The sequence below is a fragment of the Apium graveolens genome, chromosome 4 (assembly GCF_009905375.1).
Source record: "Apium graveolens cultivar Ventura chromosome 4, ASM990537v1, whole genome shotgun sequence".
Lineage (NCBI taxonomy): Eukaryota > Viridiplantae > Streptophyta > Magnoliopsida > Apiales > Apiaceae > Apium > Apium graveolens.
In genome coordinates, this window is record NC_133650.1 from 103283276 (window position 1) to 103303774 (window position 20499).

At 39.5% G+C, this 20499-nt stretch overlaps 1 non-coding gene across 1 annotated transcript; it reads right to left on the bottom strand.

The window, feature by feature from the left end:
• Positions 1-398: 398 nt before the first annotated feature.
• On the bottom strand, positions 399-505 carry LOC141722301 (small nucleolar RNA R71). Its single transcript, XR_012575319.1, has one exon. It is a non-coding gene; the product is annotated as a small nucleolar RNA R71 (small nucleolar RNA).
• Between the last annotated feature and the right edge of the window lie 19994 nt (positions 506-20499).

Here is a 20499-nt window from a genome sequence, read left to right on the forward strand (position 1 = left end):
TAAACATGGGAGATCGTATTGTTCAAGCTGATCCAGCTCTTATGGATTTTTCTCGGCCTAAAATTGATGACATTCAGTCAAGCATCCTTCATCCGGCTATTCAAGCTAACACCTTTGAAATCAAGCCGGGCACTATTCAGATGGTGCAGAATTCTGTTTCTTTTGGAGGAGCGGCAACTGAAGACCCCAACATGCACATAAGGAATTTTGTCGAGATCTGCAGCACTTTTAAGTATAATGGCGTGACTGATGAGGCTATCAAGTTGAGGCTTTTCCCATTCTCACTGAGGGACAAGGCTAAAGACTGGTTACATTCTGAACCAGCTGGGTCCATCACTACGTGGCAAGATCTTGCGCAAAAGTTTCTGGTGAAGTTTTATCCGATGGCAAAGACTGCTGCTATGAGGAGTGCTCTTACTCAGTTTGCGCAGCAACCTACAGAATCTATGTGCGAGGCTTGGGAACGCTACAAGGAAATGTTGAGAAAATGTCCACATCATGGAATGCCGGATTGGATGGTGATCACTGGTTTCTATAATGGTTTGGGGGCCCAATCTCGGCCCATGCTCGATGCAGCAGCTGGAGGCGCCTTATGGGCTAAAAGCTATACTGAGGCGTATAATCTTATAGAGACGATGGCTGCAAATGAGCATCAAAACCCAACTCAGAGGATGACGTCAGGCAAGGTAGCAGGTATTCTGGAAGTTGATGCAGCCACCGCTATTGCAGCCCAGCTCCAAGCGCTATCAATGAAGGTTGATTCTCTGGCTACGTATGGAGTTAATCAAATAGCTATGGTTTGTGAGCTTTGTGCAGGTTCTCATGCTACGGATCAGTGTTCTCTTGTCAATCTGTTCAGTATGTGAATAATTATCAGCGACAACAGCAGCCTGTGCCAGCGACCTATCATCCTAACAACAGAAATCATCCAAATTTCAGCTGGGGGAATAATCAGAATGCTATTCAGCCACCATATCAGCAAGGAGTGAGTAAACAGTTTAACCCACCTGGATTCCAGCAACCACAGCAGTATGCTACAAGGCAATCATATCCTCAACAGGGAAGTGCAGCTGCACCTACTAGTGCTGATTTTGAGGAACTTAAGCTGTTGTGCAAGAGTCAGGGGTTTCTATCAAGACCTTGGAAAATCAAATCGGTCAATTAGCCAATGCAGTGCTCAATCGTCAACCTGGCACTCTTCCCAGTGACACGGAAGTACCAGGCAGGAAGGAAGCTAAAGAGCAAGTCAAGGCTATTACCTTAAGGTCTGGAAAAGTAGCTGATGCTGAAAAGGCAAAAAGTAGAAGCTGAAATTAGAGGTGAAGAATCTAAGCAAAAGGAGAAAGCGGCGGAACCAAGGAAGACTACTGTTGAACACACTCTGCCTGAGGCTAATACAGGGGAGAAACAGCTCTATCCTCCACCACCTTTTCCTAAGAGATTGCAGCAACAAAAGCTGGATAGACAGTTCGGGAAGTTTCTGGAGGTGTTCAAGAAACTTCACATCAATATACCTTTCGCTGAGGCTCTGGAACAAATGCCTAGTTATGCGAAGTTTATGAAGACTATTCTTTCAAGGAAGGTGAAACTGGATGACCTTGAAACCGTTGCTCTCACGGAAGAATGCAGCGCTGTTCTGCAGCAAAAGTTACCACCAAAACTGAAAGATCCAGGAAGCTTCACCATTCCTTGCACCATTGGCAATCTGACTTTTGACAAGTGCCTTTGTGATTTGGGAGCAAGCATTAATCTGATGCCGTTGTCGATCTTTAAAAAGCTGGATCTGCCTGATCCAAAACCCACATACATGTCGCTACAATTGGCTGACCGTTCCATTACTTACCCAAGGGGCATAGTTGAGGATGTGCTCGTCAAGGTGGATAAGCTCTTCTTTCCAGCAGATTTTGTTATTCTGGATTTTGAGGAAGATAAGAAGATTCCCATAATCTTGGGAAGGCCTTTCTTGGCTACTGGCCGTACCTTGATAGATGTGCAAAAAGGTGAACTTACTATGCGGGTCCAAGATCAGGATGTGACCTTCAACGTATTCAAGGCAATGAAATTCCCTACAGAAGATGAGGAGTGCTTAAAATGGATGTGATTGATTCTGCGGTTACTTCGGAACTCGATCACATGCTAATGTCTGATGCATTGGAAAAGGCCTTAGTGGGGGATTTTGACAGCGATGATGAAGATAGCAACGAGCAATTACAATATCTGAACGCTTCTCCCTGGAAGCGAAAGCTGGACATACCATTTGAATCTCTTGGTACTTCTGACCTTAAGAACGCTGAAGGGAAGCTCAAACCATCAATAGAGGAAGCACCTACCTTGGAGCTCAAGCCATTACCTGAACACTTGAGGTATGCTTTTTTAGGTGATTCATCTACGTTACCTGTTATTATTTCATCTGACCTTTCAGGTAGTGAGGAAGACAAGCTCTTAAGGATTTTGAGAGAATTCAAATCGGCTATAGGATGGACCATAGCAGACATCAAGGGGATAAGTCCTTCATATTGTATGCATAAAATTCTGCTAGAGGAAGGTAGTAAGCCAACTGTGGAACAGCAGCGAAGACTGAATCCCATCATGAAGGAGGTGGTGAAGAAAGAAATTCTGAAATGGCTAGATGCAGGCATCATTTATCCTATTTCTGACAGCTCGTGGGTGAGCCCCGTACAATGTGTACCTAAGAAGGGAGGTATCACTGTGGTCGCAAATGAAAAGAATGAGCTCATCCCTACTCGAACAGTTACAGGATGGAGAGTATGCATGGATTATAGAAAATTGAACAAAGCCACAAGGAAGGATCACTTCCCTCTTCCATTTATTGATCAGATGCTTGACAGATTGGCGGGTCATGAGTATTTTTGTCTTCTGGATGGTTATTCCGGGTATAATCAGATTTGTATTGCACCAGAGGATCAGGAAAAGACTACCTTCACTTGTCCATTTGGCACGTTTGCTTTTCGCAGAGTTTCGTTTGGGTTATGTGGCGCCCCGGCCACCTTTCAGAGATGTATGATGGCTATATTCTCTGACATGATTGGAAATAACGTCGAAGTGTTCATGGATGACTTCTCCGTCTTTGGACACTCATATGATGAATGTTTGAATAATCTGCGCGCCGTACTCAAAAGATGCGTGGAAACTAATTTGGTGCTCAATTGGGAGAAATGTCATTTTATGGTGCGTGAAGGCATTATCCTTGGCATAAGGTCCTAGCAAGGTCTGGAGGTGGGACAAGGCCCAAGGTGGGAGTCATTGAAAATCTTCCCCCACCTAATTCTGTGAAAGGAATCCGTAGTTTTCTTGTCATGCGGGTTTTTATCGGCGATTCCATCAAGGCTTTTCAAGATATCTACAGCCGTTGTGCAATTTGCTTGAGAAAGATGTGCCTTTCAATTGATGATGAATGTGTGGCAGCATTCGAGACTCTCAAGAAGAGTTTGATCACTGCACCATTATTACAGCACCAGATTGGACAGAACCGTTTGAGATGATGTGTGATCGAGTGATTATGCGGTAGGTGCAGTTCTGGGACAGCGCAAGGAAAAATCTCTTCCATGTGGTCTACTATGCGAGTAAGACTTAAATGGTGCCCAAGTGAACTACACCACTACTGAGAAGGAGCTTTTGGCTATAGTCTTTGGTTTGGAAATTCGATCTTATCTGCTTGGTACGAAAGTAACAGTATTCACTGATCATGCGCTATTCGCTATCTGGTTTCCAAGAAGGATTCGAAGCCGAGACTCATTCGTTGGGTGCTTTTACTTCAGGAATTTGAGTTAGAGATCAAAGATAGAAAAGGTACTGAGAATCAAGTAGCTGACCATCTCTCTAGGTTGGAGAATCCCGATTCTACTTCACAAGATAGGACGTTAATCAATGAATCTTTTCCGGATGAGCAGTTGTTTGCAATTCAGGAGGAAGAACCATGGTTTGCAGATATTGTAAACTATCTCGTCAGCAATATAATGCCTCCTAATTTGACATCCGCTCAAAGAAGAAGTTTCTGCATGAGGTAAGTGGTATATGTGGGATATGAACCATATTTGTTTAGACAGGGAGCTGACCAGATCATCAGGAGATGTATCCAGTTCTGTGAGACGGAGGGGATATACGAGACTGCCATTCCACGGTTTATGGTGGACACTATGGTGGTGAGAAGACGGCAGCTCGTATTCTGCAAGCAGGTTTTTTCTGGCCTACTTGTTCAGGATGCTCATCAGTTTTTTTAAGGTGTGATCGTTGCCAAAGAGTGGGAAATTTGTCAAGGAAGGATGAGATGCCATTAAATGTGATGCTTGAAGTCGAGGTCTTTGATGTGTGGGGAATCGATTTCATGGGGCCTTTTATCTCGTCTTGCAATAATCAGTACATCTTGCTGGCAGTCGATTATGTCTCAAAATGGGTCGAAGTTAAAGCTTTACCGACAAATGATGCAAAGGCAGTGCTAAATTTCTTCATAAGCAAATTTTCACAAGGTTTGGAACACCTCGGGTAATCATAAGTGATGAAGGATCGCATTTTTGCAACCGTAAGTCAACTTCTATGATGCAGCGTTATAATGTGAATCATCGAGTAGCTACTGCCTATCATCCGCAACAAATGGTCAAGCGGAAGTGTCTAACAGAGAGATAAAGCGCATTCTAGAGAAGGTTGTTTGTCCGTCAAGGAAGGATTGGTCTTTAAAGCTCGATGAAGCTGTTTGGGCTTACAGAACAGCATACAAAACTCCACTTGGGATGTCACCAGTTTCAGTGGTGTACGGTAAGGGATGTCATCTACCTGCGGAGCTTGAGCATAAGGCCTACTGGGCATTGAAGAAGTTGAACCTGGATTTAGATGCAGCTGGTAAGAAAAGAATGCTTCAGCTTAATGAACTTGATGAATTTCGACTTCAAGCGTACGAAAATAACAAATGTATAAGGAAAAGGTGAAGAGGTGGCACGATAGGAAGCTACATCCAAAGTTATTTGTGCCAGGGCAACAAGTTCTCTTATTCACTCTCGGCTCCGACTTTTTTCCTGGGAAGTTGAAATCAAGGTGGTCTGGACCTTTTATTGTCAAAACTGTGTTTTCCACATGGAGCGGTGGAAATTTTTGAGAATGATCCGGACCAAGCATTCAAGGTTAACGGTCAGCGGTTGAAGCACTACTATGGGACATGGCAAACCGAGAAAGTGGTTAGTGCCATTTTGTTGACTACTTGAGAGGGTTACGAAACGTCAAGCTAATGACGAAATAAGGAAGCCTGCTGCGTGGGAGGCAACCCATGAATTGTTGTTACAGGAACCCTTAGAAGTTAATAACCTATCCAAAACACAAAAAAATCAGAAAACAGGGCTGACAAAAAAAATTTCCAGTGACCCCCTGAGCGCCCGCTCAGCTTTGCTGAGCGACCCGCTGCAGACAAGCTGAGCGACCGCAGTTGGCTTATTAACCAGAATGTTTGATTTTACAGTTCAGAAAAAAAAAAAAAACACAAAAACAGTTTTAGCCCATAAACCCACGATTTGTTCCCACTACCCCCTCATTTTACTCCTTAATTCCCAAACCCTAATCTAATCCACACCCTATATATACCATACACCTATCCTACATATCTCCCACAAAACTTCCTACACTTAAACCCTCTCACAAACATCAAAAAATCAGTTCTTACACACTTTTATTCACGAATCAATGGCACCCAAGAGAGCACGCACTATTGACACAGCAGCAAGCACAGTTCCTACTGCTGATTCATCGAGGGGGTACTGCTGCAAGGCCTCGGTTAACTGACAGAGCTGCGGAGAGGAGGAGTACACTAGGCTGTTGGGGAAGCCGATTCTGAAGGAGAGGGGGTTTTTACCATCAGGGAGGGATGGTGAGTTGCTGCCCATGATTGCAGAGAAGGGGTGGATAGCTTTTTGTGAGTCACCCGAAGCAGTACCGATGAGCTGGTGTTCGTGAGTTCTACGCGAACGCGAAGGCCGAAAAGAATGGGTTTTCTGTGGTCCGAGGGCGGACGGTTGATTATCATCCTGCGGCGATTCGCCGTGTGATTGGACAGCAGAGAGAGGAAGCCCGAGGAGGAGAACTGGAATGAAAAGACTGCTGAGGATTTTGACTTGGATTTGATTTGTGCTGACTCTCTGTCGACCGGGCACAGTTTGGACCTGCAGGACCGGCACTAATGAGTATCGTCACTTTCCGGCGATCGCCATGAACAGGTATGCCCGTGCATGGAATGCATTTATTTGTGCTAATATTTTGCCTTCTTCGCATGCACACGAGGTCCACAGTTGAGAGAGCACAGTTGTGTGGGGGAATTCTGAATGAGGAATACTATGTGGACCTTGGTGAGTTTATCTACCAAGGAATTCTGAAGTTTTTGAGGGGAGCGAAGCATATGAACATCCCTTATGCATCTACGGTTACGAAGCTATGCCGAGCAGTGGGAGTGAACTGGCCGGCTCATGAGCAGTTGCAGTTGCCAGCAGCTCCGATTGATTCTGGCACTCTGAATGGGATGCAGGAGTGGACCGGTGGTGAGCCTGAGGAGCATGGGCTGGGTTATCGTCTTCCAGGAGGGCGTCCAGCACGAGGTGCTACTATGGCTAGGCCAGGGCGTGATGAGGTTGGTTCTCTTCGAGAGCTCAGGAGGGTGCTGGGATGGTTGATGCCCAGTATAGGAGGCTTTCACGGCGGATGGATGCCATGTATGAGACGCAGAGGCAGGTTTGCTCAGGAGCTCACCCTTGCGTTAGGGAACTGCTTTTCGAGGCCTTGGAGCTGATATCCAGTGGCCAGTTTTTGGTGAGGACTCTGCATACCCGCCGCCTGATACTCCACCCACTGAGGGTGATGATGATGATGACTCCGAGTAGGTATACCCTGTGTTCCTTTCTACTACTTTCACTGAGGACAGTGAAGATTTTTAGTTTGGGGGGTGGTAGTTAAGGAATATTGTGTGTGTGTCATTAGTTGCATATTCATGATAGTTTAGTTCATATAGTTGCATAATTTATGCCATATAGTTTTTTTTTATGAATGTCATGTAGCTCATGCATTTACCATGATCCCTTTTGCAATGATTTATCGACTGAATTGTGATATTGATGCGAGTGTAGTGATAGCATTAAGTGATATTAAGTTGTGTAGGTTGATATGCATGCTAGAAACAATTGTAAGTCCACTAAGTCTTAGAGAATGCGTAAGGGCTAGATTGTTGTTATGATTTGGTTATTTCAAGGTCAATCTACTTATTATGCTTAGAATTCGATTATAGGTTCTAGTGATAAAGGACATTGAAAAAGAAAAATTTGGAGAAAAAATATGGAAGTTGTGCTAGTTGTGCTAGGCGTCAAAATGGCTAGTAGCCGGCTCGCATATGGTGCGAGTAGTCTAGGGTTGAGCAAGATGGAGCGAAACGCACTTGCTCAGAAGTTATTAAAAAAAAAAAAAAATTGCATACATTGATCAAGGTGGGCTCTTTGGTATTCGAGTTATAAGTTCTTAGGGGACTTTGTGCCTAGTGACCTAAGGCTTTTAGAGTCTGGGATCCGCTAAACCTACGCTCGTTACATGGATACCATTGTATAAGTCTTTTGTGGACCTCACTCATTGCACGGTCAAATAAGCATTTGAGTTGTAAATAAAAAGCACGATTCGTAGTATAAGCTCCAGAGTTCTTGTAGTGTTGTATATCACTTTGTGCCTAGCATTTTTTATTCTTTGTATAATCGGTAGGATTGCCTTGAGGATAGTCTCAGTCATAGTAATTGGTCTAGTTCCGAAGCATATCTGTTAAGCATTTGCACACACCACGTTTCTGAGCTGTATGTCCGTTTGCATGAGTTTCTGATCTTTAGTTGTCTAACTGCATTCGTTGATATGTGACAATTGGGTTGGTTAATTGTAGTAAGGGGATCGCTGCATTTTCATATAGATTTGCATTCATGCATGTTTTTATTTGTTTTTGAGTCTGTGACGCTTGAGGACAAGCATCGATTTAAGTTTGGGGGTGTGATAAGTGGCATTTTATACCACTTAGAACGTCTTAAAATGGCTTAAATTGGTGTCTTGAAATCAAGTATTTTGTGTATTTGATGCGTTTTTCTAGTGTTTATGCATTTCAGGGTTTTAGTTGCATTTCGGGGGAGGAATCATCAAGAATAAGCCTTGGCATGTGTTCACCATTGCGAGAGGAAAGAAACGGGCAGATTACGGCGAAGAAACGGAGCGAAATCAGAATTTTTCCAGTAGAGGTCTGAGCGCCCGCTCAGCATTGCTGAGCGGCCGCGCAGCAAGCTGAGCGCCCGCTCAGCTATGCTGAGCTGCGCTGAGCGGCCGCGCAGGGTCGGGAAAAAAGACAAATTATTTTAGGACTTCTACTTCTGTTTGGTTTCCACTTCTATGTAATCTGAGTTTTATGGGACTATTATAAGTAGATTTGAGACGTTTTCACAAGTGTGGATTGAAGAAGATTGTGTTTTTACGCAAGGAGCGAAGGAGATAAGGAAGAAGACCGATTTAGCACACCGCAACGAAGAGGAAGCATATTCTTGTGATTCTTGTTTCGTTGTAACGTTGGATGCTAGTTTTCTTGCTTTGAACTTATTTACTCTTGTGACGTACTCTGTTTTAATATAATTAGTTTAGTTATTATTTTCTTGTGTTTGTTTATCATGATTTCATATGAACCCATGATGACGATAAGTGCTATTATGGGCTAATCGTGATCATGGGGTTGCAACGGATTTATTATGGAATTCTTTAGTTAATTGTTTAATACTTTAGTGTGTGATGATTGCATGATATCTAGTATTGGTTGTGCGTATTCGTCTTATGTGCGTCGCGAACATATAAGATAGGGTGTTAATCTCTTGTGAAGCGACGGTGGATCTTGAGATTTAGAACTTGCCATGCTAGCATAGGTTCATGTACGTTGTGCATGATTAGTGGGTAACTCTAACAGTTTTATTTGCCCTATGTAATCAAAAGGAATAACTTGTGCTTAAATCGTTGTGTTGTCAATTTCTGTAGACATATGGGAACTCAACATAATTGATGACTATTCAACTTCTATCTTAATTGTGGATGCTTGGTAGAATGGTATTAGTACAATGAAAGTTGGCTTTTATCAGTTTCGTGTTATTCGATTAATATCATCACTGTCACATGCTAAAGGTAATAACAATGGCTATAGAAGGAAGTAATAATGAAGTTGTGATCTCATGAGTGTTTTATTATTGATAAATTGAAGTGTTAGTTAAGTGATTAATTAAGTAGTTAATTATAGTTAATATTTAATCAACAATTTTAAGTGTTAGTATCTTAACATTGAGAAGTAATCATACATTGGTGAGTGAGTTTAATTAGACAATAATTTAGTCTGAGTCTCTGAGGGAACGAACTAGAAAGTATTCTTATTACTTGCGAACGCTATACTTGCGTGAATATTAGCGCGTATTTTCGCCCTAACAAGCATCACCAATGATCAGTTCAAAAGGGTGATTCTTGGTCCATTTCCTTTGAGATGGTAGATTAGCTCTAGATGAGGTTGCCTCAGTATTGTCATGATGTGAGGTAGAATGTTGATTGGTTGACACTCCCCCTAAGTTGCTGATCCTTTGAGAAGAATTGGGAGTTCTGTCAACTGATAAAGTGAATTGATTATCCATTGACAGACTGTGATCAACGGATGCTTCATTATGAACTTCAACGGATGATGCACTTTGTCTTTCAACGGATGCTGTATTGCTTCTTTCAACGGAAGCTGAGCTATGACTTTCAACGGATGCAGCATTCTGTGCATTATCCAAAGGCAGATTTTGAATCCCTCTTGAGATGCCTTCTTCATCATTCTCATCTTCACCATCATCACAATTTATCTCAATATTGCCAAATTTGAGTCCTTCATGATGTCCTTCATCTGTTAGTCCATCAATCTTTTTATCATCAAACACAACATGTACAGATTCCATGACAATGTTGGTTCTTAGATTGTAGACCCTATATGATTTTCCAGCAGAATAACCAACAAATATTCCTTCATCAGCCTTTGCATCAAACTTCCCTTTGTGATCAGATTGATTCCTTAAGATGTAGCATTTGCAACCAAAGACATGTAGAAAGTTTAAAGTTGGTTTTCTTCTCTTGAATAATTGATAGGGAGTCATGCCTTTTGCTTGATTGATTAGAGAAATGTTCTGAGTGTAACATGCACAGTTAACAGCCTCAGCCCAAAAATAAGTTGGGAGTTTTGACTCTTCAAGCATTGTCCTTGCAGCTTCAATTAGTGGTCTGTTCTTCCTTTCCACCACACCATTTTGTTGTGGAGTCCTTGGAGCTGAGAACTCATGCATGATCCCACTTTCTTCACAGAACAACTTCATGGTTGAATTCTTGAACTCAGTTCCATTGTCACTCCTAATATTCCTTACTTTGAAATCAGGATGATTGTTGACTTGCTTGATATGATTGATGATGATTTCACTAGCTTCATCCTTTGATCCAAGAAAATAAACCCATAAAAACTTTGAGAAATCATCTACAATCATTAGGCAATATCTTTTCCTTGAAATTGACAATACATTGACTGGTCCAAAAAGATCCATGTGTAGAAGTTGTAGTGGTTCATCAATTGCAGATTCAAGCTTCTTACTGAATGATACTTTCTTTTGCTTTCCTTTCTGACAAGCATCACACAGTCCATCCCTTGTGAATTCCACTAGAGGCATTCCTCTAACTAAGTCCTTTTTGACTAGATCATTCATTGTCTTGAAATTCAAATGGGACAGCTTCTTGTGCCATAGCCAACTTTCAACTGGACTTGCTTTGCTGAGAAGACAAGTAATGGATTCTGCATCTGTAGAGTTGAAATCAGCTAAGTACACATTCCCTTTTCTAACTCCAGTTAGAACCACTTTATTGTCCTTCTTACTTGTGACAATACAGGCTTCAGAATTGAAGGAAACAATATTCCCTCTGTCACATAGTTGACTGATGCTCAATAAATTGTGTTTGAGACCATCAACCATTGCAACTTCATCAATGATGACATTTTCTTTTGAAATCAAGCCATATCCCATAGTGAATCCTTTGCTGTCATCTCCAAAGGTTATGCTAGGGCCAGCTCTCTCCTTAAACTCTGTGAGCAGGGTGAAATCTCCTGTCATGTGTCTTGAACAACCACTGTCCAAGTACCATAGATTCCTTCTTTGTCCCTGCACACAACAAAATCAATCAAGTTGATTTTGGTACCCAAGTTTCCTTGGGTCCAGCCTTGTTAGTCTTTTTTCTAGACTTTATTCCTCCTGCATCTTTTGACTTAGGTAACTTTGGGTCAACCTTGGTCTCAGATGTGGTTGGTTGAAGTGTAGGGTTAGTCACAGAATCATTTAATACATTTGATTGAATTTGATAAGGCATAGGTTGTGCAAACATGTTATTCCACATAGGCATATTGTATGGCATTTGAGGCTACTACATACAGTAAAATAAGGATTATTAATATATGGCATGTTTGTAAAATGTGCATGGGGATTCTGGTGAGACATAACAGGCATAGCATGCAGATGTGACATAGACATGTTAGGCATGGAGGGATTTGAAGGCATGGGAGCATTTTTAACAGATTTGCAATTATCAGATAGGTGATTAACACTTTTACAATGCACACAGCTTTTTCTAGGAGCATACCTATCAGGTGTGTAATTGTTATGTTTATTAATCCCTACCTTCCCATTTCTTTTAGATTTTCTTTTAGTTTCCTTCTTATCCTCAACCAACTTAAGCCTATCTTTCAGCTGATCTAAAGTCATGTGTCCTATATTCACCTCACTGACATCTCTGGATGTGCTAGCTTCTTCTTTGACAAAGTTCTTGAGAGTTGAATCATTCTTTTTATTGAGGTTTTTATTTTTAAAAGAACTTTCCTGTTTTAATTGATGAGCCTTCAACGGATGCTCCTTTTCTTCCTTCAACGGATAACTTTCATCATCCGTTGATTCCACATCCATTGACAATCCATCAATTAATTCTAACTCCTTTTTGTTTTTCTTCCAGGCATCCTCACAGAATGATTCAATTCCCTGAATCTTTGCAATCTGAACACTAACATCCCTAGATGTTTTCCAGGCCTTGATTACCCCTTGCTCACTTTCTAACTGTTTAGAAAGAATTTCTACTTTCTTAACAGCTTCTGCTAGTTCACTCTCAACAGTCAAGCATTTAAGTTTTATCTTTTCAAGCTCAATTACCTGATCCTCTAACACATCATTCCTATCACTTAAAAACACATTATTCTCCTTGATCCTAGTGTTTTCTTTTGCTAGTGATTTAAGGGAAACACGCAAATGATATAATTCATTGGACATATCATTTATGGCTTCATTGCATTCAGGTTTAGAAAGCTGAGAGAGATCAGTAGTAATTACCTGGTTGCTTGATGAACTGGTTTCATTTTCATCAGAATTGGCCATCAGGGCTAGGTTGACATATTCCATATCATCATCTTCATTGACCCCATCTGCTGCCTAATCATCTTGAGTGAGAAAAGCTCTTTCCTTTTGTTTGAGTAAATCAAAATACTTCTTTTTGTAATCAACTTGCTCAAATTTCTTTTTATCAGAAGTTGGCTTTCTACACTCACTTGCAAAGTGTCCACTAATGCCACAGTTGTAACATTTGAACTTTGATTTGTCCACCGTGTTTTTGTTTGGCTTAGTGAACTTTGTATTTTTTCTGAACTTCATCTTTACAAACCTCCTGGACAGAAAAGCCAGATGTTCGTCAACATCATCAGAGTCATCCTGACTGGAATTGTCTTCATCCTCAACTGCTTGCTCTTTACCCTTGCTTGATTCTGATTTGCTTGTGCCAATTTTGAGACTTGGCATTGTCTTCTCCTCATTCCTGGCTTCCATCTTCTCACTGTCAGCTACAAGAGCAACTGTTCCTCCTTTTCTCTTTCCCTTTTCCAACAGCTCATCCTGCTCCATTTCAAGTTCATAAGTCTTCATAATTCCATATAATCTTTCAAGTGTGAAGTTCTTATAATCTTGAGAATTTCTTAAAGAGACAGTCATGGGCTTCCATTCCTTTGGCAGAGACCTAAGAAATTTTAAGTTGGAATCCTTGACTTGGTACACTCTACCATACAACTTCAATCCATTTAACAGTTTCTAAAATCTGTTGAAGGTATCATTTAATGATTCACCTTCTTCAAAGTGAAAATATTCATACTGTTGAATAAGAAGCTGCATCTTGTTCTCTCTGACCTACTCAGTACCTTCACAGATGATTTGTACAGTATCCCAAACTTTCTTTGCAGTTTGGCTATTGATGACATTGTCAAACATATCTTGATCTAAGCCATTAAACAAAATGTTCATGGCTCTCTTGTCCTTGCGGATTTCTTCCATGTCTTCAATAGTCCATTCTGCTTTTGGCTTGGGAATGGACTGTCCAACAGCAACTGTTGCAGTAGCAGCTGTTGCTACTTTGTGAGGGATGTGAGGACCATTTTCAATACAGTTAATGTAGCTTTCATCTTGAGAAAGAAGATGTAAATGCATCTTCACTTTCCAGTGATGATAATTATCTTTTTCCAGGACTGGGATCTTTATACCAATATCCTTCCTACTCATGATGGTAGCAGGAGGATTCTTCTGTGCACTCATGATGTTAGCAAAATAGATCTTTAAACTCTTTGTATGTTAAGAGCTTGCTCTGATACCAATTGTTATTCCCAGTGGACTAACAATGAGATTTACAGAAGGGGGGTTGAATGTAAATCTCAAAACTTTTTCAAGTTTTGAGCAGTTTCTAAGGCTAAGTATTTAAGTGAACAAATGTGTGTGAATTGCTTGAAGCTGATACAGACATATATATATATTCAAACACAAATGTAAAGAACACAAAGAACTTAAAAACTTTTCTGGTGGATTTGTTGTTCCACCAGAGATGTGTTATTTCAGAAAATCTGTGATTCAACGAATTAAATCACAGCTGCTTCCTAGTACAAACTAGATGATTTTCTCTCTTGATATTTCTAAACAGCTCAGGAAAATTCACATCTAATTACTAGCTGCTACTTGGTTTATATAACACCAAGTTTACAAGTGAAGACAGAACTGTAAAATACAATTGAAAGGATTCTTCACATGTTTCTTCTTCATTTCTCAAACCAATGCAATCTAGGATAATCTGTGAATCTTTGAATACTTCCTTGTTTGCATCAGAATGGGAATGCTGCATTTTCTTGATTCCTCCTAGAGGCTTCCACATTCCAGTTTGTCTCTGTCAACCCATGTGCCTCTGTCACCTTGTGAATTGTCACTATCAACTGCTAATGAACCAATCATCCATTGAAGCTTTCATCCGTTGATGCCTTATCCATTGAGGCTTTATCCGTTGAAGCTTTATCCGTTGATGCATTATCAGTTGAAGTCTTTATCCGTTGAAGCACTTATTCGTTGATGGATATTATCCGTTGAAGCATTAGAGACATCCGTTGAAGCTTTGTTTCTTATCCGTTGAAGGTCTTCAATATCCGTTGATACTTCTTCACTTATAAAAAATTACAAGACATGAAATATTTACAATTAGCCCTCCTATTTGTATATCTATTAGTAGTCAACATGACTGATAATTTCCTATAACATCTAAGAATTACAACTTGAAACCAGAGAATGAAATGTGCTACAATACTAAACTTATTGCTAAGTAAAGCTACTCCTTCAACGGATAGCCAAGATGGTCTTATCCGTTGAGGCTACAATCACTAGATTTCTACTTAAGTGTTTTGTTTAACTTATCATCAAACTGATACACATATTCCTAACAATATTCATTAAATAAAATAAACGGAGTCATGAGTCCTCGAATGAATATTCAAAATAATATTCATTAAATAAAATAAACGGAGTCATAAGTCCTTGAATGAATATTCAAAATAATATTCATTAATTAAAATAAAGTTATCGAATAAACCTTATTCGATTAATAGTTTTGAAAACTATATCTATATATATATATTATACTCGGGAACATCGACTCCCGGTTTAGCAATATGTTCACCTTTGGGTCCCCTATACTAAGGGTATACGCAACTACTGCTTATCTCTAGCATAGGTATTACGCAACTTATAAGCAATTGAATCAACAATTAGATATCAAGATTACGAAACAGACATGCATATATACCATATCACATGCTCCAATATATCGCAAGATTTGCTAATAACCATCATGCATCTATCACAAGATAATGCATATACATATATACATCACAACAACAGTATAACGGGTAGAAAACTTGCCTGAGCGACTGGGGGTGGTAAAAGTCCTGGGATGAGTCTGGTAACCTATAAACAACATATAAGTTGGAATTAAACCAAAGTCGCTTAAGAATCTATACTTTAACCAATTAGACCCTAACGTTCACTTTCGCGCTTAACGATTCACTTAAGTCGCTCGAGTACCCTCGGCTCCACCATTTTTAATAAATTAACCATTAGGAATTTTAAGACAATTCTTTAACGAGTACCCTACCAACTGCCTAATCCACTTTACATAATTGTTTCATATTCCAATTAGTCATTTAAGGGCCTTAACCAAGGTTTCAAAGTAAGGCGAGGGGTAATGGTTCGGTCGCGAAACGCCGTTACTTAAAACGGCCGTTTCTCCTAAACCGTACATCGGATTTAAGCGAACCACATATCAAAACGAAGCTCGTAACATGAACTATCTAATCATGGAAATGGTTAAAACCTAACACTGAGTTCACGGGTCCTGATGTTAAGAACAAAAGCAGTCTAAGGTAAATCGGGCATTACGACGACTATGTTTACGCGATTACCAAATTTGTACAACTCCAAATCAATCCACAATCAATCCCACAATCATTAATACAACCAAAATCCATCCATACTCTACTACAACAGCCCCAACATCTCAAGATTTCCAATTTATACTACTCTCAATCATGAACTAAAAGCTTATACTTAAGTTTCATTAACTATAAACAAGATTCAATCATCCAAATCGCTACAAACCCAACCAAACTTTAAACACACAAGCATCATGCTTCTCATGAACTATATTAATCAAAACCACTTCTAAATATTCAAATTAAAACTAGGGTTTTATGTTTTATACCTTCCTTGAAGCTTTTAATCTATGAAAGATCCTTGGAATGCCCATGGAAGCCTTTATCTATGCTTAAGCTACCTTGACCTTACAAATAAAATCAAGAATCAAAAATTTGTTCTTGAAAGTTACTATTCACCCTAAACTAAAATGATTTGTTTGAGATAGAAAACCTTTGATTCAAGCACTCAAACTACTTGCGCTTCTTAGTTATGATATATAGAATCCAAAGAAACAAACCTCTTGAATTATGATTGAGTGGAGCTTGAGTTTGGAAATTTTTCTTCTTGTTTTTCTTCAAAAAACCGTGAGCAAGGAGATGGGGGGAAGAGAAATGAATGTGTTTGCTTGGTTGCTTTGTTTTTGTTGTTAATTAACCTTTTACCATGGTAAAATTTGTGTGGTTTATAATCAACCAACAATTCCTTCCCATTGTGTCATGCTTATGTCATCCTCTTATGTCATCTTCCCACACTTGTCTTCTTCTTGTTGGTGTGATGACATCATCATCACTAACCTCTTTGATTAACTCCTAATTACTTGGCTAATGATCGCTGATCTGTTATACGGTTCGCTTAACTTTCGTTTTCATTTATCGTTTGAGGGATCATACCCGGGATCTTATTACTTGGTTTCCCTTAACCTTTCTCAATACATTATATTCCTTTTATGATCCTCTCTTATAATCCTTGAATTTAAATCCTTTTTATCCTGTTACCTTATACTCAATTCTTTCGGTATTTGGTGGATTTTTGGGAAAAATCAAAGTGTTCGAATTTGGATTCTGACGATCTTTACATACACTTATATACCATATAGAGTACTAATAAGATCTCAAAATAACAATAAAAGAACCCCTACAAAGTGTGGTATGAAAAGTTTTCTTATTCATCATAATCAGCAAAATCACTATTCATAAGGGTTATAAAAAGTCCAAAATTTTGGGGTTATTACATTCTCCCCTCCTTAAAAGGATTCCGTCCCGGAATCAAATAGAAAACAAATGGGGGTACTTTTCTAGCATTGCGCTCTCTAGTTCCTAAGTTGATTCTTCCACATTATGATTCTGTCATAGCACTCTGACTAGCTTGATCATTTTGTTCCGAAGCACCTGCTCCTTCTTATCCATAATCTTTACTGGTTTCTCCACGTAAGTCAGATCTGGTTGCATATCTACCTGCTCGTACTCCACTATGTGTCTGGCATCCCGATGATACTTCCTTAGCATTGACACATGGAACGTATTATGAACTTGTTGTAGGTTCGGGGGTAAGGCTAGCTCGTAAGCCAACTTCCCAATCCGTCTTAGTATCTCAAAAGGTCGAATGTATTTTGGGCTTAGTTTCCCTTTCTTTCCGAACCTCATTAATCCCTTCCAAGGGAATACCTATAACAACAGTAGGTCCCCTAATTCCTATTCTTTGTCCTTTCGCGTTAAATCAACATACTTCTTATGTCCATCTTGGGCTACTACCAGCCGTCCTCTGATTAGATCTATTATATCCTTGGTCCTTTGGACTACTACGGGTCCGAGCATCTTGCGCTCTACAACTTCATCCTAACATAAGGGAGATCGACATTGTCTTCCCTCAAGGACCTCATAAGGCGATATCTCGATACTGACATATGATCTATTATCGTAAGAAAACTCAATCCGCGTTAAGTGATCATTCCAAATTCTTTCAAGTCTATTGCACAGACCCTCATCATAGCTTCTAGCATTATAGCTTTTGCTTCTCAATACCCACTCTTTTCCCGTTCATAATATTAAGCTGGTTATACTTTTGCTTGTTAGCGTTCTATAACCTTTTAATAACCACGTCAACCTTAGTATCACGAACGCGTTAGATTCGGAATACCACCGCACTGATACTACTTCCTTTTGCTGCTTCCATCTTCGAAAGCTTGATCTATCATATAGAAGTAAAAGTTTTTATTGAGAGATCACTATGATCATGAACACTTGTTCTATTGCATAGTTAGTACAGAAGGTGGCCAGCCTTTAGTACTTGACAAGCAATTAAACAACATGTGATATTCTACTAGGCTTCTATCACACAGATAGATAGTCATTCAGCAATACCTCCCCTTCTGGAAGGGTTGTTCTTCTCAGCTTATACAAAATGAAAAGGAGAGAAAAGAATGAATTGAAGAGAATTGTATATATATAAAATATACTGCCACAAAATATCTGGCTTGGAATCTACCTCTGAACTATAGAGGTTTGTCATAGGAGAACAAAACATATGTGTATATAAATCAACATCAAGTATAATAGCATCGCATTTCACCTGCCTAAATATTTTTGCTATTCAGTCCATTATTCTATGAACCCATGCTCTTGCTCGAGCTTATACACAATCACCTTTGAAACTCCCTCAACATCGAGAATCGAATCTGGGATTTCATTCTAGACATCATCGTTACTAGAATTCTATGCTTGCACCACAACCTTCCTCGTATAGTAATACGACTCTCTATTGATAAGAAGGAATAAATTTTCAATAGGTAAATAATCGACTTAATTATTCTATTAATAATAACTTATACATCACCACAACCCGATTAGTGGTACCCAATCTCAATATCCATTACACTACAACTCTCACGATTGTAATCGGCTCATTATTCAAAAAATCGTTGCTGCATTACTAGGGTCCACTACTGACCTACTGTCGTCATTCGTTTTCCTTGGAATATTAATAGCTAACCATACGGAGTCCATACCCGTCGTATCAAATTCTTCTAAGGAGTTAACATAGTCACCATTCATAATTCATGAAGAACACTCCAGATCCTGACATACTTTCATGACATGAAGCAAATAAAATTACAGAAGAGTTTCAATAAAAGCAACGATAGCAGGTTAATACCATTCTTAATCATATGTCTTTATCAGGAGACATGAAGCTCAAAGGTTCATTTAGTCCTTTCGTAACATGGTCCTGGCTTATCTCAAGATATGTCCTTATAAGATAGATAGCCCGCTCACGGCAATTACATAAATTAAATCTTTACCAAACTACTATCACGGTTGAGTATTGCACAGTCATCAGAAGGAATGTCAATCTTCCAAACCATAATACATCCTTTACGGCTTCAACCATCATTACTGTATTCCTCTAGCACGAGCGCCTATGATTGCCCTCTAACACTTAAAGTGTCGGCCACCTCTTTGGCCTTTCCTGATAGTAAAATTTCCTTACAATCAATGTCATTTGAACGATCTCCAACTAAATTTTCTACCTCATTTCCAATCACTGCTGGTGTGAAGATGTTTTCCTTAAAATCTGATGAGTAAAAAAAAATCACCATTTTTCCATAAGTTATTGCCTTAGTCTTTAGAGGTTACTCATTGTCACGACTGACTCTCGATCATACTTAGGACATCTTTTATCTTAGGTCCTAATTGCCTTGAACAATTTCTTCCTTTACTGGTTTGATCCATACTTTCTCGTGGTTTAACACGTGCCCCACTTGGCATTATTATAATTACGTCACATTTCCCTTATCAAAATTTCTATTCTTGAGAACTTTGAATATTACCTTTTTCCTTGTAAAACCTCTAAGGTTATCCTTAAATTCTTCATCCGGTACTCCCTAGGTACAGGGCATATCAAGATACCATTTACTAATACTAGAACCATTGTTTAAGTACTTCTGAAAAATTTCTCTACTGATCTTTAAAGGTTGTTGTTACCTTAGTCCTTCGTTCCATACTACCCAACTCATAATGTCCCTATTAAGGGTGAAATACCAACCTTTATGCATTCCTCTATGGTTCATCTCAAGTTATCGAGGTTCCATCCTTAATTCCACCTTTTTTAAAAAGGTACTTGCATCCTTCCATAGATAAATCAAGTCATGTATCCCTGATAAGGGTGTCTTATTCAATCATTCCCATCTCGATAGTATATGCCTAATTTCACAATAACATCTGTATTCAAAATGAGGTCAATCAATATGGCCTCCAAAAGATAACAATGGTTATCTACTTTTCTTTCCTGATTTGGTAATGATCACATGGATGTTCTGAAAGATACTGGTCGTGTTCAACGTGAATTTACTTTTGTTGTTTATCTCAACAGTCATCTCAATATTGGGATATCTTTCATACCTGGCATCTCCCTTTCTGGGTATCATGCCCCCGGTCTTACACTTCACATTCTTGAAGGTCACTTCCTTCATCCAATTTTCCTAATTTCTTACTTTCTTGTCTCCTCAGTCCATCCGTATTTCCTTATTAATCAATCGATCTATCTCAAATTTTCATCGAATACTGTCAACTTCAAGGGAATTAACTATACGTATTGCTTACGCCTTCAAACCTTGAATTTATCTCATGATCAGTCACCA